This window comes from Pygoscelis adeliae, unplaced genomic scaffold (assembly GCF_000699105.1).
Source record: "Pygoscelis adeliae isolate BGI_AS28 unplaced genomic scaffold, ASM69910v1 Scaffold105, whole genome shotgun sequence".
NCBI classification, from domain to species: Eukaryota; Metazoa; Chordata; class Aves; order Sphenisciformes; family Spheniscidae; genus Pygoscelis; species Pygoscelis adeliae.
In genome coordinates this window covers 1,523,030-1,544,691 of record NW_008824807.1, presented here as the reverse complement: position 1 = coordinate 1,544,691, position 21,662 = coordinate 1,523,030, and the positions used below count along the sequence as shown (strand labels likewise).

The 21,662-nt window shown below is 38.1% G+C and overlaps 1 protein-coding gene across 1 annotated transcript in view; it reads right to left on the bottom strand.

Annotated features, from left to right (window-relative positions):
• Window positions 1–21,662, bottom strand: part of ESR1 (estrogen receptor 1) — a 171,884-nt gene that overhangs the window by 137,985 nt on the left and 12,237 nt on the right. Inside the window, exon 2 of the mRNA XM_009324146.1 lies at window positions 20,294–20,526. The gene's annotated coding sequence lies outside the window, so the exon portion shown is untranslated. The remainder of the gene's footprint in view (window positions 1–20,293; window positions 20,527–21,662) is intronic.

The window sequence follows — 21,662 nt, the reverse complement described above, 5'->3', positions numbered from 1 at the left end:
TTGCCAGCATTAAGGCAAAGTTTCTGCCTGTGAAAGAGACAGAATCTGGAAAAATGCTCATTAGATCACTAGGTCAAAATCATTAGATACAAAACAAGATTTATACTTCTGATAACCCTCTCTGGACCCATCCTTCCTTGAACACATATCTAAGTGTGAGGTCAAAGAAACAGAAAGTTTCCACATTCTCATTATGGTCCTAGATGACAATGATGCTAACACATGCAACTCTTCCATTCAAAACATAGGAAGGCAATTACAAAGTGTTCTCATATTTCCTGGGCAGAACCAGGATAACTTTAATATTTTGGTGAGTGAAAAAACAAAGGAATTCTCAAGTGAATCTGCCACATCACTCAGAGCTTAGCTTAGTTTTATCTTTGTACATGTAATTGGAACTCTTGGTTGATATATCATAAAAGCAGTACCCCGGTGCTGTAATACCATGAAAAACAACGGCTAGCTTGCTGCTAGTTTGTTTACTTATCCTCAGGGAAGTAGGCTGCAGTAAGTCATAAAAAACATTCATCCATGATCCTTTTGTGCCTGACACATCCAAAATTTTTCACTTCCCTATGTCCCAATCTTATATACATCCTGTATGCGCGTAATACCACACCCAATCTCACAGTACGATTTATAAGCTAGCACTAAACAGTGTTCTCAGAACTGTTCATAAACATGAAATGTCAGGAATATTTTTCCTTATACAACATAGAGAAGTTGCAGGGTTTATCCAACACATACCAACTTAGTAATAGAGCGGGCTGAAACCTAGAAAAGAGATAATGGTTTTTAGTTTCTTGCTCTATGTGCATTTCCTCATTGAATATCATCGATCAGTAAAGTGTATGACTCAAAGGCCACTACAACATACGATGTAATTTTGCAGGATCTGAAATTCTAACAAAACCAAGAAATCTGGAGCTGAAATAAGGCAACTTTTGAAAACGAAACACTATTCAATTGATATTCCTGCCATCCAACTGTACAATCTTATCTTTGCTGCTCAAAGGTGGTAAATATCAATGGAAATGCTTCCTGTTAAACAAATACGAAAGCATAGGAGAAGATACCACTGTACTATAATCCAGTCATCTGTCTCAGCATTTCGCTGGAGGATCTGCAGCTGAACCATATGCAACTGCACTAAGAAGTGGTAGGATTAGTGAAAATAGTCTGGTCTGAGAGCCACTCTAAGTGGTTTAATAAATAAATAAAAAAATATTTTCCCCTTCGACATTTTCCAATTGTGCAATTTTCTTCTTGTGGCTACTTAGCAACAGCAGTCATTTTCCATACAGGAATCCTCCTGGTATATTGAAAGAGCCCCAGGCAAACTACCACATACAATATTCATTATTCTGAATGCACAAGTGCAAAAAAAGAAAAAAGAAAAAAAAAAGTACTGTGTTCAAAATAACACTATTGTTTAGCAATTGTTACAAAATATCTTTTGCTTATATTCCAGACACAATTTTAAATTATTAATCATAATTGGCTTTTCCCAATACAAAAAAAGAAATTCTAAAAATCTGCAAATCACTGGCATCCGTCCATTGCCACAGCATTCAGCTACATTGGGAGCCACCATGCAGTTCAATAGCTCTGCAACCATTTCAGATAGCATTTTCTACAATCCTAGTTGGAATAAGTGATTCAACACCAAAAATATTGGACACTTGCCTTCCCTAGTGTAAGGATACCAGCAGCAATAGTACTTTGGGAAGAAAAATTGAATGTTTAGAAAACTTAATGTAGACAGAACCATAATACTTCCATCATCAGAATATGCCTATTGCAAGATCAAATCCATTTCTAGTTCATTATAATTTAGTAGCATTGTGGTTACTCAAAGGTGTTAATTAAAATCTGGCTGTACTTTTTAAGCTCCATCTGTTCTCTCTTCCTCTTACCCTGTTGGGAGATTGGTTGGAATATTCATACCCACAAGAGTAAATCATGTCCTGTAAAGATGGGTATTTGATTAATACAAGAAGGGGTGCAGAAAAAAAGAAAGATGTACTGCTACTGTGTAATGACTACGAACACAGTTCAGCAAAATCTTTAAGCATGTGCATAAGCTTCTGTGAAAATTCTTTAAAGCTCTTATCAAGGTTTGAAACTTTGATAAAACAGACATCCTGAACTCTCTTAGAATGCCCAGATTTCAAGTAATTTTTGTCTCTGTTTTTCAACTTTTCAACATTCTTCTAAAATCATAGACAAATGAAACAGTATTTTCTGTGCTGGTATACTTCGAGCATTCTTCTCAATCCTTCATGCTGTTTCCCTGTTTCAACATCTGAGGATTACATTAGCTCTTTTTGTCACAACATGGCACAGGTAGATCATGGTTTCTTGGTTCCCTCAATACTCTTTCCAGAACCATTGTTTCCTGAGACACAGAGTAAGATTATAATAAATGTGCAAATACATTTGCTTGGCTCATTCTATGATTCACGCTCAAGGTCCTGCTTCCCTGACTGGCTGCAGTGCCACACTTCTAGTCTCATTCCTGGGATCTCTGCTGGAGTGACCCAACCAGCTCAGGGCTGCAAATTCTGCTGAGTTTCCCTGGAAACACAAGCACAGCTGACAGCTCCATTTGTTGTAGGGTTCCCTTTAGATAGACAGTATGTATACGTACTCAGTTTACTTTTCCCCTTCCAGAGCAGCTCTATTCCCTGAACCCAGAAGGACTTGCATTTTCTTCACCTGCAACCAGGCACAAAAATGCACATCTTATCACTCAGGTCCACTGGTACAATCCTCTCGTTATCCAGGACATAAAACGTATTAAGAATTGTGCCTCAGTGCCGCATGGGTAACACGAGTCCCAGCGCTATGTGGGATGGATGCAGTCAGGCACTCCAGAGGGCTAACTTTGAGTTAGTTCATTGGTGTGGTCCACGAAGACAATATGAGAACAACCTAAGGGCTTATTTACTTTGGAGCAGATGGATCATTGTACAGTCCAGTACAAATAAACAAATTTACATGGAGGAATACTGCTGCTACTCCAAAACATCTAGATGAATGAAAAGTTTCTTGCATGCTAATTAAAGCCTATTGAAAAAGGGATAAAAATGGCATTTGCAGTCAGGTTGAACAAACTTCTCTACAAATACATTTGCCTCTACTTGATTATGAGTCACTGTAAATAGGCAAATTGATTATCATACTGCTTTCCTGGCTTAACTCACTAAATCTCTGAAGGGTTTGCAGATTTTTACTTTGAAGACAATACTAAAGTATTATTGTCACGATGATACCTCAATGACTAGCAGAGAATTAATTGAAACATGCAAAAATTTGCCCAGAATTAATGCTTTCAGCAGACGAAGTAGTGTATCACTGTTACAATGCCCCCGCAATCAGCATTTATGACAGAGCATTATGACTAGCGGTAAAAGTCAATGTTGACAATGGAAAGCGTATGTGAAACAGCACATTGTTTTAAGCTGATTCATTCTGATCCCTTTGAAGACAGTAGTAGTTTGGCTTCAAACTTAAGTTAGAACTTTTTAAGACCTTAAAAAAGAAAACTAGGAAACAACTCTGGAGCTAGCCATCTTGGTTATAAAAGTAGTCCATTTGAACTAGAAAAAGAACATTCTCTAGAAAAACTGCAAAAGGGGGGAATTTGTATAACAGCAGATAAAAGCTGGCACTCACTGAAAATACATCATAACCACTACCATTTGAAATACAAATTCGGGGGGGGGAACAACAAACAAACAAACAAACAAAAAACCAAACAAAACCCAAACAAAAAAACTCCTCAGACACATTTAATTATCCACTCAGAATAACTGTGGAACAGTTGTTCTAGGATAAAATCCCATGTTATTTAAGCCAAATCAGAATAAGGTAATTTTACTAGGGTGGGGCGGAATTAAGTGGGGAAGATCACCCATTAAAAAGCTTTAATGAAATGACCAAAGACGACAACTATCTCAGTTAGATTTCCTAGTGTAGACAAATTTGCAGAAAGTACAACATAGTAGAATATTCTCTGGGTGATCCACCGCAGGAAAGCAATGAAGCAGAAAGTGGTATGCCCTGGAGCAGTAGGTTTATCAATTAAAAAAAAAAAGCAATAAGCTGAGCTATTTTGTATAGGAAAATGGGCAACTGTCCAAATTAGGAATAGGTAGGTATAAATCACCTGTGCTTACCTTTGATTTCACCACTGGAAAAGCTGTCTTAGAGTATTTAGTGTTAGGATATTGTTATCACAGTGTATTGCAGGAAATCTGAATGTCATAAAGATGTATTTTAAAATCAATGTAAGGACAGCAAATGTTATAAAATTTGAGAAATCATTTCAGGACTTAGCTATCAAATTTTAATTGCTATCGCTCTGCTAGTTGTAGATCCTAACGACAATGGATATTAACCTTCATTTGGACAGGGCAGGGAGGGGCTGACTGATAGATAACTGCTTACGAACCACAAGTCTGGTTTGTAAAAGGAGCCTCCTACATACAGAATAAATAAATTTCAACTTCTAAGAATATTGGTCTGAAGCGACAGCAAATTTGAAGTAAAAAAACCTTAGTGAATACGTTATACAATGTACCCTTTTCCAGTGCTTCCAAAAGAGAAAGCAAATATTAACAAGCATAAAAACATAGACTTCATAGAGGAGGGTAGTCAGCCAACATATTTGGATACATGCCAAGAGTCTGAGATGAAAAAAGGAATTAAGAGTAAGAATTTGTACAGATTCAGAGCTGTTGAGTGAGCAATGAAATCAGAAAGCTTTATGTTTTCTGCATGAGAGATGACCATTGGTTCGAAATTGACTGAAGCCTATGCTTTTTTCTCACTCAACACTCTCAGTGGGTTTTGGCAGATACTTCTGCCCAATGTCAATGTTGAATTAACATCATGTATAATATCACTTGGAAGAGTGTCTTTTACCAATGAACACCATTTTGAAACTGTCTCTTTAATGGAAATAAACGCCTGAATTCTGGAACACAGTAGGAATAACAGTTGTTAGCAGAAATGTCGACCTTATGTGTTAGAGGGAAATAGGGTAGACATCCATGGCTTTTAAGAGAAAGATAATTGGCACAAGTGTACTAGCCTAACTGGCCTCTGACAAATAAAGTCTCTCAGGTAGAAGTTGGGAGACCCTGGAAATTCCCTCCTCTGAAATAAGATGCCACCTTCATTCTCACAGTTCACAAGTGTGGTTCATTAAGGCAGGAGAAAAAAAAAAACAATAAATGAATAAAAAACATGTACTCCACTCACAGATGTCTGCATATAGCACCCTTTCTACAACAATACCGTTATTCTTATTCGCAAAGCTCTAGCATTTCAGATTGTTTTAAGAACAGTATTATGAAGCTTACACAGAGAGCGGTCTAGTCTGGCAACACAACTTGTTTCTCATGCAACCATGTTTTGGGCAGCAGAGTTTACTGACATCTTTTTCTTCATTTCAAAATTAGGCAGTTCTGCCATCTTCTACCTTCCTTGGCTACCAGTCACTAAAACTTGGCATTCAGCTTTTCATTACCCTATTTATCTTCCAGGCCACCCCTTATTCCCACTGCTAGTAATAAAATAGAAAAGAAAGATACTGCCACTAACTCACGAAGCCTCTGAGCTGCAAACTGCTGGATACTGGAGGAGTATTCTTGGGGAAATATTATCATAAATTGGTTCTATTCTTATATCCTCAAATATGCATCCACTTTTACCACTGCTGGAGACAGGACATCGTGCTACATGAACATTTGATCTGACCCAGTGTAGCCATTCTTTTGTTCTTGGAGTTCATTCGAATCAAACTGTTTGCTTAGCCTAATACACTACTTAACTTCTGTTTCAGAGATGAAATCAAATGTCTTTGATCTCATGGATTATAGGACAGCATGTTATAAGCAGACTGCATCTTACATATTCGAGAAAAGTAGTTTAGAAATGTTCTACATCCGTTGATGAAAACACATAGGGGAATGGTGTTTTTAAAAAGCCAAGCATATGAGCAAGAGTTATCAGCTTAGAAATGCTCTACATCCTTTGATGAAAACACATAGCGGAACAGCATTTTTAAAAAGCCTATATGATATATTTTTAACTAATTTATCAAAACCAGAGAAATCTCAAACTAGAGGGAAATTCGCCATAAAGTCTCTGTATCATCCACAGAATTCAGTCTTGCAGATATACCCTTGTAAACCACCGTTCTCTTCGGAGCACGGGAAGAGTCTTCCCTCTAGCTTCTTGCTTTGTAGAAACCAGACATGTTCACACAAGGTCCTGAGCCATTTCCTAGAGAGAATCTTCTCTAAAGCAAGTGTAAAGCAATTCTTCTGGAAACCTTTAAAAGCTGAAAACTACTTCCAAGTGATTATTACCAGGAGCTAAGAAGTTTTGCAAAACTTGCACGCAATCATAAAGGGCAGAAACAATGCCATAAAAGCAAGAGTACCGCTCAATACAGGCTCGATTTCTGAGGGCCCAGCTAAACCCAGTCTTGATTACAGTAACTCATTTCCACAGCTACAGGTGACAGGCAGCCCAAAGTGACCCACGGTCATAATGACATTCTCACATTCAAGAGGACAGAAGACATAACTGCTTCATGTTTGCAAACAGTGCTGAACACTATGATTAAAATTAAACAAGGGCAAGTGCTAAGTTAAGAGAAGTGAAATCAGGGGCATAACAATACACAGCTATATGAGCCCTTGAGCACAGAAAATCAAAATGGCAACGCATCATAAGAGTTCCCTTTATACAGCTAACAGGACAGACGCAGATCCAAACTGGGGTCTGCTCAGCCACGAACACACCCATGGGAGAGGACCACAAACACCTCACAACTAAAAGGGCTATCTAGCCTACAAAAGCTGCTGCAAAATCCACACCTATGTGTCCTTTTGAACTTATTTAGATAAGTTTTTATGTTATATTCACTACCATGATGTCTGGCCATCTTTTAAAATGTCCGTGCTGACCCAAGCCATATTTTACTTCTCTCACCTAGTCTCTGTCCTAAATTTCTCTTCCTGTGTCTGATAACTCTGTCTTCCACGTTATTTTTTCCCAAGCATTCAGCAGTACGTTCCTCACCAGCAATAAAAAAAGGGGGAAGGGAGCAAGGGATAAGAGTTAGTGGAATAGTTGTACCTTCTCCCTGGGAAATAGGAAGCAACTGCATCACTTAAATGAAAGCAAAGAAGAGTGATTGGATTGAGAAAAATTACACACCACAGATACCCCTCCCGTGGGATAACTCCTCAAGGCACCCAGCAGCACACGGCAAACTTTCCATTATCCCACAGGTTCTTACAAGATGAACCCACATGGATTTCTCCCCATTACTCAGGGAGTCCTACAGATTACCCTAAAACCAGGAATGCACGTGTTATTTGCATGAGTAAGACACAGTGGTGGAAATGGAGCTAAAAATATATCCATCTTTCCATCTATCAATGCAGAATATCTAGTTGTATAACTGGCTGGAATTCAGAAAGAAGCTTGGGCAAATTATTTTCACATGTGACGTCTAAGAGTCATGAAAAAAGACGGCAGTCACCGTGCATCAGGAGGTACTGAAGCGTTAAGATGAATAGACTATAGGCAGTACTGGTAATATTGGGAAGAAACTTGATAGGATTACGGTCACTATTTGGTTACTAACGCTTATCAAAGGAACGAGTTCTATTATTATTTCTATACTTTAAATGGATCAAGATTAATTAAAGAAATAAGAATAGTTAAATAGGAATCAAGTTAGCATTTGGTGATGTAAATCCATTTGCTCTCTGTAGGTGTTCTTCTGACCTCGTTTGCCTAAGTAGCAAGCTTTCCTTTTTTCCTTCAGGCCCTTTGCCAGCTTCTTCTCTTTCCTAAGTTATCATGATCCCTTGTGAACTGTAATAAAATCTCAGACATTCATGCAGCAATAAGATGATGTTACTAACAAGAACTTTCTAAGAGTACACATGTGGGAAAAGAAGAGATCATTTCAGAATGAGAAGACCCATGCTGAATAGCATGTTATCACTTTCATGCAAGATACAAAAAGGTGACTGGAGATTTGCTGTCCCTGTATGTTAGAAAAGCATAGGGGAAAAAAAAAAAGGGGTGGTTTTTTTTCTTAAAAAATTCCTCCTAAGCCAGGGATCCATGGAAAATCAGAGCAGTGTTTCTGAGACAAGGTGGTTAGGAAACACTCACATATATTTTTATGCACTCAAATATCATTCTTCTTAACTGTCTGAGAGTTTTTCTAGAAATTAATTGGGTTTGATCCTTTCTTTTTCCTCTTACCAATTTCCACATGCAAGATGATGCAATGCCATTTCACCAGAACACAATGCCCAAGATAATACCAGCTTTAAGAGCAGATGAACTTTCCTTCACCTTTTCACCCATTTTTAACCTCTGAGCTGATTAAATTCATTTAATGTCATATATATTGTCATATTGTCTGAACAATGCAGATAATGCATGATCCTAAGAAAAAGGAATAGCTGAACTGAGACAGAGGAAAAATGTAAGCTCCTATGCAGGATTTCAATGGTGATGTTCCCTGAATGCTCACAGTATTCTGCTCAGAATCAAAAAGAGAGGTGGAGTACCAATATTTATACCTACTTCAGAATATGGCAGAAAGAACAGAGATTCCGATTCATTAGGAATTAGGGTTGCTTCCTCAAAAAAAAGGAGCTTTCAGCTGAAGAAAACAGGAACCAAGCTTCTGGTGCTTAAAACTAAGAAAGAAGATTATGAGTAAGCTTTTAAACAAAAAAAAAAAAAAAAAAAAAAAAAAAAAAAAAAAAAAGAAAAGACCAATGCGGGAAAAGAGACCACACCATACAAGGTAACACCTCTGTTACAGATGAAGATAAGAAAATTCAGCACAATCAGTATCAGAGGATGGAAGCAGTCAAACAGGCAACAGCAAACAAGCTGTGACTTTAAATAGAGTGCCAAGAGAACAAAAAAGTTGGTACATGTGCTTCCACATGAATGCTGGACAGCATAAGAAAGATGATGAGCTAAGTACCTCAAGAACTAGCATAGACTCCATAAGGATTGAAATATCAGGCCTAAGCAGGAAGGGATGAGTGTGAGTCTACCAACTGAAATGATGACATAGTTTCTAATATGCTTAGGGACATAAGGCAACACGTGCAGAAAATGTGATAATAATGTCAGATTTTAGCTATCTCTATGTAGGTAAATAAAATGTATCAGGATATAATACAATGACCAAATAAAAGACACCATCAATTATTGTTTCATGGAGCAAATGGTTAGATAGTCCACAATAAAACACGTAGTACATGACTTAGTTCAAAAATCTTGCATATTGGAAGAGCCCTTCTATAACAGCAACCATAGCATGCCTAGATCCAACATCTCTGCAGAGATATGATACTCTAAATAGCCCCCACAATTGTCCTCAGCCTCAAAAGGATATAAAAATAAAGAGTCATATTAAAAACCCACAGGGGGAGCTGAGAGAACTAAATCCTTAGAAGTGGTAACTTGAGGACACCATTACAGGAACACAGAGCCACTTAGGAAAGGCTTGAGAAAGGGCAATTGGAAGTCAGCAGGGAAGGGGAGGTAGATCAGAAGCAAGAAGGCAACCTTCCAAAAGCTGAAGTTGTGTCTAAAGGAAGAAAACAGAAAGGCTGATGAGCTGTGGGAGATTAAGTGTAAGCACACAATAAGGCAGGCCAAAAAAGTGTTTGAGGAACAACTAAAGAAGCAAAACTAACACTGCATTTTTCTTGAAACACATCAGGCGCAGAAGCCTGCCAAGGCATCTGTAGGGCCAACTGAAGATCATGGCACAAACAAAGCAAGCAGAGCAAAAAGAGCAATCCTTGCAGAAGTATGTAGAAGTAATTGGAGAGTTTTTAAAGGAAACCTGAATTTGCTTTGTGAGGGACTCAGCAAAAGATCTGTCTGAAATTCAGGTGAGTGTAGAATAGGCCTTAGAAAGATTTGACAAAGTGAATACAAACAAATTGCCAGAACCAGGTGGTATTCACCCAGCATGTCTAAAGGAACTCAAGAATGAAATAACTAAGTTATAATAATGAGTGGTACACTCTCAAATCTGCCTTTGTACATTACGATTGGCAAAGGGCAAATATGGCAGCTTTTAATAAAAGTTGCAGGGTAGGTCTGTAAAGCTGCAGGCTGCACTAGCAATTTAACAGAACATATGAGAATAAAATTAAGAGAGACACCTGCATAAACGTGATTTAGTCAGGAAAAGGCAATACAGCTTTTGCTAAAGACCTGCCTTATTACCTTCTCGGTATTCTTTGATACAGCTGACACCATCTAGTTCAGTTTTCAAAAGGCTTTTACTGAAGTCTCTTGCCAAAACTATGAGGAACTGCTGAAGGCCTTTACAAAACTGTATGACTAGCCACAAATTAGCAGATGAAAAGTTCAAAGTAAAGGTGAAGGCACATGAGGACAAATGACCCTAAATTTATATGTACAATGCCACAATGATACACACTGAGCTGACCGTTACCAGGAGTCATGATGGATGTTCCATGAAAACATCAACCCAGTGCTCAGTTTAGGTCAAAAAAGGCAAATCAAATGTTGGGAATTCTTAGGGAAGGGACAGAGAACTCTGCCATAAATCTATGTATAAATCTATGGTTTGCCTATACCTGGAATACCAGTTGAAGTTTTGGTCCCTTCTTCCTAAGCAGGATATGGAAGGACACAAAAGGTTCAAGATAACCAAGGATGACCAAAGGTCCAGAATACATGCAGAATGTTCCCTTTGTATGAGGGATGAAGGATAAAATAAATTGGGATTGCACTCTGAAAAAGAGGTAACTTAGAGGGAGTATGAGAGAAGTCAACCACATCATAAATAACATGGAGAAAATGGGTGGGCTTTGACCGTTTATTCTCTACCAGTACAAGAACCACAGGGCATCAAATGAAGCCACTAGGAGCCAGGTTCAAAACAAGCAGAGATAATTCTTCATATGACAGAGAGCTCATTGCTAAAGGATTTTCCAGATGCTGTAAGTTCCCTTGGATTCAAAGGGACACAGAGCCAACTTAGAAGATCAATCCACTGAAGTTCACTAAATACTCAGAAGCTCCATCTGGCTCAGGAAATCCCTAAACTAACTGAAGGCAGGGAGAGTATTAGAGGGAGCATATGCATTTACTTTTCCCCTTGCATGGTTCTTACCTTTCTCCCTGCTAGCAACAGAGTTGGGCTAAAGGGAAGGGGAAGTGCATTCTCATCATCAGCCTTTGAGCTTTTTCAGAATTAGAACCTCCCCACAGTGCCTGAAGCAGGGGTTCCAGCACATGTGTAGAAAGAAGGTGCCGCAACGCATATTTCGCCTGTTCAATAGGTCTTATCCCATAGGCCTCTGATTACTGCTGTGTGCCCTAATTTGGCTGTGCTGTTAATAATGTGCAAACAGCTGAGGTCTGTCCACATGCTGCACAGTCTCAGTAGAAAATGAGAAAGGGGAAAGAGGGTAGAAGTGCCTTTTGCTTTTCAGCAGCGCTTGATTAGAGTGCACCAAAAGGGACCCTAGATTCAGCACATTGTCTTGGAACGTTAACATGCAAACATTATCATGTGTAGAGAACCATTCTAAATCCATATCTGTTTATGCAAATCCTGTCAAGCACAAGTGTTTAGATAACCAAAAGTCCTTCCAATAAATCTGATCACTTTCCTTAAGTGCTCTGAACAGCAGTGATACACATGAAATAGTTCTATCCTGCTGCATACTGTAACTCTTACCACTTCATGCATTTATGTGTCTGGCTCTAACAAAACATGATTATTTAAGAAACATTATAGGACTGCATTACAGGATGTCTAGTGGCACTGCCAGTAATTAAGGTTGTGCAACAGTTCTTCTCATATTTTCAGCTTCTTATAAGAGTTTGGGCTGAAATTTATTGCAGTGATTTGCTGTGCTGTACACAGGCTAATTTTTTCCATGGATAGTCTGCAATGTTCCCAAGGACAATGCTAAGGAAAGTGCATCATTTTGCTTGCATTAAAAAATCAATTGTCCCTTTATTGACCATCTTACACACTTCTATACTTTGAAGCAGAGATCAAAAACATAGTGGAGTCTGACCTGTACTTCAGGAGGGTCTTCAGCTTTGTGAAATTCTACTTCAGTTTGGCCAAATTAGGTAGTTCTTATCCGCTAAAATCTCTCAATCTAAGAGGAAAATTATTCTCAAATCTCATTCCACGTGTTTTAGGAACATCATTTACTTCCACATCAACTTTCAGCTCAGTTATTCTCGCGCTGCCTTTTAGCTTAAATGGCACTATCCATTACCTGAAGATGCAGTCCTTGACTCTCACAGTTCTGTCATATCCCTCATACCTTTTCCAGGTCTCTTCCTTTCAAATTACCGTTTGTACATTTTTTGCTCATCTTCTAGTTCAAACCAATTTTATAGCACACATATGACCTGAACAAGGCTAACTAGGATTATATAAAACATAATACAGAACCTGATACAATTGCATAGATATTTCCCTATATCGCAGGATACAAGAATCACTGAGGTGGGAAGGGACCTCTAGAGGTTGCTTAGTCCAACCCCCCTGCTCAAGCAGGGTCAGGCAGAGCATGTTGCTTAGGACAGTGCCCAGCCAGATTTTGAATATCTCCACAGCTGGAGACTCCGCAACCTCTCTGGGCAGCCTGTTCCAGTGTTTGACCACCCTCACAGTAAAAAAAGTATTTTCCTATGTTTATGTAGAATTTCTTCTATTTCAGTTTGTGCCCATTGCCTCTTGTCCTGTCATTGGGCACCACTAAGAGTCTGGCTTCATCTTCTTTACTCCCTCCCGTCAGGCATTTATACATACTGGTAAGATCCTCCTGAGACTTCTCTCCTCCAGGCTGAACAGATGCAGCTCTTTCTGCCCTTTAGATGCTCCAGTCCCTTAATCATCTTTGTGGCCCTTTGCTGCACCCACTCCAGTATGTCCATATCCTTTTTGTACTCTGAAATATTGACTGAAACACCTGAGCATCTTGCCTGGATTACAGCTGCATTAATAGTATCAGTTCATAACCATCCAATTAACAACTAATATATTGATGTATGTCTACATACGTCTAAACATACCTAAGTATATCCGAGATGAAATATACTTCAGTTGCTTTCAGGCAGGGAGATCTCAGTTTATAGGGACAATTGACAATATTTCTTGCTAAGTATGCGATCTTTCAGTTTATACCATTACAATTGAGTTTTACAGTACAGTTCAGTTACTACAGACCTTATGCTTTGGGGAGTTTAATCTTCTCCAATTTAGTTAATACTTTTTCCTGTGATTTCCCCCCAAATGCTTCAATTAATGTTGATTAAACCAATTGGGTTTTGTCTGGAAAATCTGTTATCAAAGAAATAATCAGATTACTGTGGCACAATCAACTTTTGGTAGGTCAGTGTTTCATTTTAATTCATTTTCTTTTTAACACCTAGTTTTTAATTCCTCTCTCCTTCAAAATGTGGTCTAAAGCTTAGCATATAACTGAAGTCAGACTGTAGTTAACCACTCACCATTTTCCTTTTCAAATAACATATACTGTCTTTGGCAGTATATAATCAAAATATTTACAACTTGACAGATGATAAAAATATCGGGTTTGGAATCTCAAGAATAATTTCTCTCAAATTATTTCGTCATCCTAATTTAAATACACTTAACTGTAAGTTTTAATTTCACCTTTGTTTGGTCATTTCCATGTCCATACACTTATTCTTTTCAGCTATCCTGCCTGTCTCATAAATCAGTATTGAAAATACAGGCAAAGAAGAATTTTTTAATCATACCTAAACTATTTCCAGGAACGTCTTAACCTAAGAACCATGTCTGATTTACAGAGGAAGTGAGAACTTAAAACTGCCACTTATGCCTCAGGTTTAGATATGAATATTTAAAGTGCTTTATAATGCTCAGTGCTGAGAAAAATAAGGTCTCAAAAGTCTCTAAATTCTACTAATCTGATTTTTATCCCATCCATGATCTCTAAAATAGAAATAATACTGCCCTCTTGGCCTTGGTGATTTTGAAATGGTGTCTTATAGTAAACCACCAAAAGACATATAAGGAAATTAATAAACTTAATATAAGTCTCCATAATATTTTCATAGCAACATTTAAAATAAGGACTTTACCATACATTACACAATGATGATGAAACATGAAATAGTTGTTCATCAGTTACACGTCTTGTATTTTGTGCCTGAAGAAGAGATTTTATAAGAAATATCATGCAATCATGTAATTACAATTCTATCATATACTATGCATACACAATAAAACTGAATTAAGAATGAAATAGCAGTTCTTACAAATTTTGCAATCTTCAGATTTTTCTTTTGATGTTCAGTATTTATTTGGTGAACACATCACTGAAAAAGTAATTCAAAGCATCTTTCTCATTAACAGTAAGGCATCAAGTATAAGCATCTATGTATACTTTGCTTTTGATTTCCTAAAATACAGTTTCACAGCTGAGAGAATACTTTAATGTCAATGGAGAAAACACATTGTTTCCCAGGCAACATGCTGGAACATGTGCTAACAGACATTGTCTGACACACTAGGGAGTGTTGTGATATCTGCCATTAATTATCGAATTGGATGACAAAAAAAAAATCTTTCCTTATTCTCATACAAAACAGCATTCCAAAAACAAATGGAAAGAGGAAAGAGGAAGGCAAGCAACGTTTATAGAATAACCACAACAAAACACACTATCTTTTTAAAAATGTCTTCAGAACTTCCTCTTGAATTGCAGTTGAAAAAAACTACAGTCACCAAGAACTTATTTCAAACTGCTCTGTCTAGTTTCCCTCTTCTCTTCCTGGGTCAAACCAGGAGGAAAAAAACTAAGGTCCAAAACACTAAGATACCCAGATGATGCAGTTCAGTTCTCCAGGAAAGTATTGCATTTATACTGTGTTCTGAAACATACAATAACCAATAACAGAAGACTTTAGATAATCTGGTGGTGACTTAAAGTTGACCTTCAGAGAAAAATCATTTTGGATATAATAACAATAATATATTTTGTCTAACCAAGGATCTGTAAGAAGCAACTTGCACTCAGAGCAAAGACAGTGAAATTGTGGCACTGAGTGTAACTAATACTGATTGCCTTCAGGGAAAAAGGATATGCACAATCATCACAGGTCAGAGTTTGCACACTAGAAACCCCTTTTATGCCAATATGACCAGCAAAATCGGACACAAATCATTTCTATACAGACCAACAGAAAATCTCCCTAATCTTAGGTAATAGCTTCATGTCAAAACCCTTCCATAACCATTTCTCCAGTCATTGCAACAGTCATCGGCCTAGGACTCTACTCATAGAAGTATTACGCCTTTGTTTTTCCTTTGAAAAGGTTAAAAAAGAAAAAAGGAGACTAAAGGCAAACCCTTATGTGAAGAAAATATGTGTGTTAGACTTACGAATCCAGCGTGCAACACTGACCATATCCTTCTTGCTGCCTATTTTAAACCTGCAATGCCACGGTCAGCACTTTCCAACACACTGAGAGGCCCACTGCCTTCAACAGGACTTTAGGTTGCCCATCTGACCCAGAGCACAAGGTGGGATTTTGACAACGTTTCCTTTTTGTAATGCTTATTTTCTAACAGGGTTCTTGGCCTTCCGTTTTCTGGTAGCTCCTTCCTAAACCTAAGCCTCTACTTCAGTGGGGCCAGAAGAACTGTTGGCGGGTTGCATGGTTTTCTGATCCAAGATTAAAACAAACACATACACACACTTCACACACTTTAACTCAGTTTTTTTAGATCTGTTCCCTGATCTGGGTTACAGTTTAGTTCAGCAGACAGTGGAGTCTGCTCTACGGAAGGGGTGACACAGTAGCTCTGTGAGAATCACCAGCAGGAGGGCAGGAATATCTCAAGTCAGCATTGCTAACAAACTCTTCATAATGTGAAACCACTGCCTTACTTATTTTCATGCGATGTCAACATTCATGTACTGTGCCCATAGCCTTTTTGGCTGTAGTCTATTCATTTTTAAACAGGTACATTAATTTTAGTATGTGAAAGGATATTCTTATTAGCAACTAATTTTCATTTTTATTATTTTTTAAATATAAAGTCAACTCCAAACCCCTCCCCACCCGATATGATTTTCAAATGCATATGAAGGACATGCAAGTCTGTCAAGATCCCTTGGAAAAAAACCAAAACATTGCAAAAACCTCTGTGTAAATACATACATACACACACAACTGTATACACACAAAGCTAGCAGGCATTATACATGCCTGCAGAACACGCTTATGGTGTTACCTTAAAGACAGGAATGATACATGCATTTAATCCTGCACTGTTGGCAATGGGAAATAAAGAAATTATTATTTTAATGGCTGCCTTTTCAGATCAGATGTATTGCTTTCCAACATTCAGTAAAATAATGTAGCATATTAGAACAGGAAATGAGAAATTATGATAAAAAGGTAATTAAAACCTAACTGTCCAGGATTTAATTCGTGCCGTCTCAAATAACCACTTCTGGGAAAACGTGATGTTGACAAAACCTTGGCCCAGGTCTTACTACCTACAAACCATCTGCCTAATCAATTATTAGTTCATCAGAGACTCTAACACACAAACAAAACCAGATGTGATATGCTCTGTGTGAATTTACTGATGTTTCCTTTGCACTCAGGCTATATGAACATTCATGTACATTGTATTATCACTTTATGAAAAACTGATTAGACTCGTACACATCCTCGCTGCTTACACGTCTGAACGGTTAGAGCAGGAGAAAAGGAATAACAGGTGTTTGATTAACTAAACTGCCTTTGAGAATATGTAATTCAAATAATTTAGTCTTGCCTAATATTTAGATGTAATCAAATTTGTTTTCAAAGAGCAAAGATTTGATCAAGGAAATTATTTTTTCAAAATCTCCCCACTGTGAAAACAATGTAAAAACACACATAAGTATATATTTCTTTTTATTTACACATACATATATATTTCGTTTTATCTGGGAAATAAAATATTTCTCTCCCATTTCATTCCATGCTGCAAGTTCTCTCCCCTTAACAAAAGAAATCATATTATCAGCATAAGGTTCATGATTTCCCAGGGCTGAACTCCCAGGCCTGAGCCCCATTTACCCATTCCCTCACTCAGGTAAGATGCCTATCCATACAAATTGTACTAGAAATCCAAGGACCTCCCTAAAGCCAAATCAGAGCATGCACACATACACACCCCTTCTGCCACGGAAATAATTTCTTTAAGAAATGAAACTCTCAGAATTCAGAACAGCAAGAAAATAAAAAATACAACAGATTTCATAAGCCCTTTATATTGACTACTAAACCTACATAGATTATAATGCATATACCTATAGCACCCCCTGGCCTCCAGAATTAAGGGAGTTGATGCAAAAATTGAGACTGCAATTCTCACAGAGAGTTCCTCAGGAACAAAATGGGAGAACAGTGAATTTTCGTTGTGTGACCCTTTTGTCTCTATAGAGGAACTCTGCAAAATTACTTCTCTGGAGATTGCAATCCATAATATGCAATTATACAAACTATAAGGGGGGAAGACTTTCTTCATCCAATCCAAAGAGAGAGATCCTACTATGCACAGTTGACTGTTTTTCCACTTCTTAATTCCAGGTAAGGTTGCAATAACAAACTACGAAAAAGACAAATTAAGAAGCTGTAGATCTCCCTGATACACAATATTAAATGTTCAGGATAATAGAAGGAACAGTAGGACTGGAAACCTAAACGCTTTGTCAAGTAAATTCTGTTTCTGATTCAATCACAGTGAGACTACAGAAAGCATTGCTATTTTTCCATTAGTAAAAGATATTGCTAAGGGTACCCAGACAAACAAACAGGCAAGAGAAGAGAGGAAGAAAAAAAAACCAAGCAAAGATGGCTGGAAATAAAAAAATTCACAAGGCGTATAGAGGGTGCTTTCATCTGAGGAGGAGTTTGATACAGAAGGTGTTTTCCAAAAAACTAGAAAACTTTTAAAAAGTAGACAGCCTTTTAAAGATAAAAATAAACTGAAGACAAAGTTAAAACATTCAAGGATGTGTCTGTGAATAGAACAGCTGTGCCCAGTAATACTCAGGCAACAAGATTTCACATTACTATAGCACTACCAGCATGAAGATTTCAAGAATTCTAGCGATATTCATTAATCAAAGGCATATCACAGCCATCCAGTGCTACCCCTGCCTAAGTAAGAAATGGCAATGGGGAAAGCTCCCGGCAGTCACACAAGAAATTATCAGCAGAGTGATAATTAGAGTAACTAATTAGAGTGATAACTGAATTAGAGTGAGGGGCCAATGGGTCAGGAGTAGTAAAGAACAAGACCTAGGCACAAACTGTTCATGTGAAACAAACCCAGGAAAATTCACCTCTGAGTCCTGTACTGCAGTGAGACAATTGATCTTCTTCCCATACACTGCTCACTTTCATGTACTATGATCTAGTACAACGACTTGTGTATCTGAATGGATTTTCTAAAAGATAATCTCTGCCTTAAAATTACTTAGAGAATTCCATCTTTTCCAACGGTTAATTATCCCCTTCTTAAATATTTGCACCTTTTTTCCAAGCTTTTGACCTTAATATATTTTCACCTGCTATCTCAAGGAGATTTCTATTATGAAACTATTATTCATATACAGAAATTAATAAACCACCACCATTTATAAGGCTGATTGTCTTTGGTTGAAACTAAGCCAGATGTTCTCCTGGAGCTCTCCTACAACTTAAGGGTTGGTTTAGTCCACAGCACCAGACTACAGCTTTTCTGAAGCAAAATCCCCTGAAGCACAAATAGTGTGGAAGTGAGGTTCCTCAGCACCAGCTGTCTTGCTTTCTGGGCCTGTTGCTATCCTGCTCCACTACTTGCTAATGTGGGCTCGTCCACAGTACGTCAGGAGAAGCACGGTGTGCAGTCTTTATTTCCAGAACAATCACCCTATATGTGGCCAAAATAAAACATGGTTTGTTTGAACTAAATTAACCAAACTGTCCAGATCACCCTAGACCAAGGTCCTCTTTTTTACCAGTATTTTGTCCTCTGTAAACTTTGAGTGATGCTTTGGTTTTCCTTCCCAAATACAACGTTCATTTTGTTCCCTTGTTGAAATACTTCCTCTACTCTCCATAGTGAAGAGGCGTTTATTCCATTTCTTCACTTTTGTATTCTCATTATTTCCAATTTTTCAGCTGTGGCAAGTTCACTTAGAAGTAAGAAATATATAAAGACAGCATGTGTCTCTTTTGCCATATTTTATAAATACTTCATCTCTTTATTCCCAACAACATTCAGCCTCCAATTACCTTTACAAGAAACAAGTTATGGAATTTTAAAAAGTAATTCAGGTAAAATATGAAATGCTTTTCTCTGCCCATACAAAAGAATAATCTGACAAGGCTCACGTGCATGAATCCAACTGTCTTTACTGTTTGCCTAACTCATATGGCTTTGTAGGACGAGCTATATTGAAAGGTGGCAGGGCAACCCTTTAATAACCTAATTAAAACACACAGAAATCTACACTGAATACATATTTGAGAAACATGATAATTTGAGTATAGCAATACTTTTCAGACCAAAAGCAAAATATACTTTCAGGTCTGAAAGGGAAGATGTTAGGGGACAGCAGGGGAGGAAGAGCCAAGCAGCGTCTCTCCAAAATGAACTTCTTGATATATGATGCTAACTCTGTGCTAATGGCATATTCATTATAGAGAGGAATATTTAAATATACGTGTGTGTGTATACATACGTGTATATATATTAATATATTCATTATAGAATCAAGCCTAAATCTTTCACAATACTTGTTCAGACTCAGAGAAGGAAACAGCTGTTCTCAAAAAAAAGTTGCTTCAAAAGTAATTACAGAAATTGCCGCTTTGTGATTCACTTCTTTCACACAGATTTTGTGGCAGTTTGACTTACTTTGAAGTGAGAATAAGCTGCAGAAATTGAAGGCTGTTAAATTTAGCTGAATCTTCCTTTTGACTTCTTCTTTGTACTACCTGAAAACACTTTTGCAACCAATACCATCTTTGAACTATGAAATTAATCAAAAAGTTTCCTAGTCCATTCAAGACTAAAAAAAGTCAGAAACTTCTTCAACATCTGAGCCGCTTGAACATTTCACTGTTCTGGCTACACTTCTCCCTGCTTGAGACAACATGTGCAAACCTTCCTGCCACTCACATCAGTTGCGGAGGTGATGGAGCTGGTAGCTGCAGGCTCTAGGAAGACCTCCAAACAGTCTCTGCCTTCAGCAGACCCTGTCATCGAGAGGAGCGAGGGCCATCCATGAAGGCATCAGGGAGCAGCACGCATGCAGGGAGCTACCACACAGGGCAGACAGTGAAGTCTTGGTCAACAGTGTCACCAGCTGAGAAGGTGCGGAGAGAATGGAGGGACAGTGCAGAGGCTAAAGCCTGGAGGAAAGAAGAAAGAGAGCAAAAAATAAAACAGATAGTGACAATGAGAAGGAAATAAGGAAGAGGAAAAAAGTGGTGACTGTCAGCCAGTAGAAGGTTCATCAGCAAAGGGACTAAAGAGTTTCCTCCCGAACCAGGCATCGAGTGGTTACTGCAACCTTATGTTGAAGAGAAATAGTATGGAAACACACAACTAACAATGCTTCAGCCTTTACATTACAACTTGCAACAGCAAGGCTGAATACGCCTTCCAGCCTAAGCCAAGCCAGAGTGCATACCACCAGGAGATCTTTACACCAGCGTTAGGAGCAGTTCAGCTGAGCCAGCGGTGAATTCTTCCTTCACTTCCCCCTGCTTCCAGGACAAAGAAGGCTACAAAGACAGGCAACATTACTTCACGTTTTCTTTACAAGCATTTGCTATGTTACATTCTGCAGAAAGGCCGGGCTTGCCAGCAGACTGCAAGAAATCCTTCACCGGGATGGAGGAGGCCCATGTGTCTTGTTTAGGCTGTGCATCACATTGCCTTATAAACTGACCCACAGGTCAAAAACAAAACAAAACAAAACATAACACAGACAGGGGAGGTTTCTTTACCTCACAGGCTGAAGCATCTGGATCAACTAGGACAACAAAGTTGTTGGTTCAAATACATACCATCAACAGAATGGAAAATCAACTTTCCTGTTCTGGTTGCCAAGCAAAAGTGAAGAAAATTGCTGAAACCAAACAACCATGTTCTTTTGTAACTATTTTGTTTTAATTAAGGACTCCCAGAACAGGCTAACATCCTCCAAAGTTAGCTTGCAACTTTGAGAGGTGACTTACTTTGCTATTTCAATTTAACAGCTATTCTAGTATGAACAGAACAGCTCTGTTATGAGGAAGAAAGGGAAGAAGGGATGAGGGGAGTAAGACGGAAGGGAGGAAGAAGAGAAGGAGAAATGGAAGGAAAAGAAGCTGTCATCAAGTAGGAAATGATGTCGATGTTCTCATTTACCAAACGGGGGTAAGGTTCATGGCTTAAAGTTCATCAGTCTCAATGATTTTGCAAGAATCTATGAACTCTGACAATGCAGAACAGTGAATGCATTTTGTATTAGCTCTTCATTCTTCATAAAGCATTTCTTTAT